The 2,048-nt window shown below is 39.6% G+C and overlaps 1 protein-coding gene across 1 annotated transcript in view; it reads right to left on the reverse strand.

The window, feature by feature from the left end:
• LOC131882322 (lactosylceramide 1,3-N-acetyl-beta-D-glucosaminyltransferase B-like) overlaps positions 1–2,048 on the reverse strand; it is a gene marked incomplete in the record, with an annotated part of 9,064 nt that overhangs the window by 1,233 nt on the left and 5,783 nt on the right.

A 2,048-nucleotide genomic window follows, 5' to 3' on the forward strand; every position in this document is an offset into this window, starting at 1 on the left:
ACATAAAAGGGATGTACGATTCTGGACAACGAAAAGCAACAAAACAGATCGTTGGAGATCGCATTTGTCTAGGTTTTAAAGGACACGTTTCGATTTGATTTTAAGTTTAACAACCTTTTTTTATGTCCATACTTCCCCGACGATTCTAAATATTAGAAATCAAAAGCATTCATGAGCTTTGTTCCTAACCCAGATTTTAAGATCAATTGTACGACGAAAAAGGTTCAACGGCTGTTTTACCAGCATTTTTAAGCCTTCGTTTTTTTAGTTTGCAAGATCCGACAAATCTAATCTTTTGTTATTGTACTAATTTCCTTAGATGTATAGAATATTTGGTAGCGAATATGATAAAATTGGAAAAACATTAAATATTTACCGTATTAAAGTACAAGGAACGACATTTTCATTAATGGTAAGGAAGTACGTAAAAGGAAAAAGGACATAAAAAGGAGTCAAAGTAGATTAGAATGGTGTTTTTTTACGAAATGCTTCATTAATCAGATATGGTCTTTCTTTCAGATATGACATGTTTTGATTGGTCGCAAGTGAAGATTTTGATCGTAGTTCAAACTGCTCCAGATTTTTGGAAGCGACGCCAGGGCATCCGCCAAACATGGATGAAGTCCAAATATCCTGGAATCAAAGTGGTTTTTCCTCTTCGGAAAGAGCCAAACTAACGAGAAGCAACCTCTTCGTTAGAGCTTGAGCAAGAGGTCCATTGTGATATGATTCAAATGGATTTCGTAGGTAAGCCCATTTTGGATAATTTTCATTGAGCACCATTCAGGTCCTGACTCGTCTCTCCCTCTAGATGAACTATTACAATTGTACCTTGGATTCCATATTTGCCATGAAAGTTGCCATGGAAAATCGCCAAATTGATCCAGATTTCCTGATCATTAGCGACGATGACACTTACATTCATTTTGCCTCATATTTGGAACTTGCTGTACAACCAAAGGGTTTTTGGAAAAGGTGAGTCATCAAATCCGTTGGTTGTCAAATCATGAATCATTTTTTGCTCTTGATTTTCGCGGGGTTCTGACCGATGATGAGAAATCATTTCCCAGCAAGTCCACTCAAATGTATTAGATGTTTTGTCTGACCAAAAATTTGAATAACCGCTTTAATGCCACGTTTTAGAGCTGGAAGGCGGTTCATCTAATACTTAGAATCGTCGGGGAAGTATGGACAAAAAATATGGTTGTACAAAGCAGAGGCTTGGTTCAACATAAAAGAAGCCTCTATGATTTCAGGAGCTTACTGTTAAATCAACTGGCTTTCAGACGAGTGGCATAAGTAATATATCTTGTGCCATTTTGGGGAATAATCGACACCTTGATTGGGGCCAAGGCATGGAGACATTAAAACAATATAGACTAAGATAACGTTCGTATCTTCGTTGGATGTGAAGTCTTTCCAATGACCTAGGTGACTGATGCCAACAAAATTTCGTGCCCAGCTCCATCGCACTCTTTCCATGTTATTGAGCGTGGATATGCTCCTTGAATTCATTAGTTCTCCACAATTATGCCCAGATTTTCACGTCTTTTGGGTAACGATCTATCATTTGAATCATGTTCTTTTTTCAGACATCAGAGGCATTATGGGGCTATACAATAGCCAAAGCCAAGATCCCGCGGGCACCCCAGGATCAAAAATACGTGGCTAAATGGGACATCCCGACCTATCTTTTGGATGGCACCCATTATCCAGATTTATCTCAGTGGATCGCCTACATCATTCCTCAACGCAGCCTCTCCTGTCTGTAGATGATCGGCCTTGACCCGCCAGGATATTTTACCAGGAACATCGAAGGTATGTGACACATCCTCTATTGAGAGAGGCTAGAAAGGTCGGGATTGTATGGTCAACAAAAAAGGTGTCTAATACTGGGCAATCACTGAAGTTACGAGAGAGCTCTCATATTGGGAGAGACTAAACAAGTTGGGACTGTACAGAGTTCAGAGAAGGTACGAGAGGTATCTGATATTGTACGTCTTCAAAAGCATCCATGAGCTTTGTCCCAACCCAGGATTTAGGGTCAA

This window comes from Tigriopus californicus, chromosome 6 (genome assembly GCF_007210705.1).
Source record: "Tigriopus californicus strain San Diego chromosome 6, Tcal_SD_v2.1, whole genome shotgun sequence".
In the NCBI taxonomy this organism is placed as follows: domain Eukaryota; kingdom Metazoa; phylum Arthropoda; class Copepoda; order Harpacticoida; family Harpacticidae; genus Tigriopus; species Tigriopus californicus.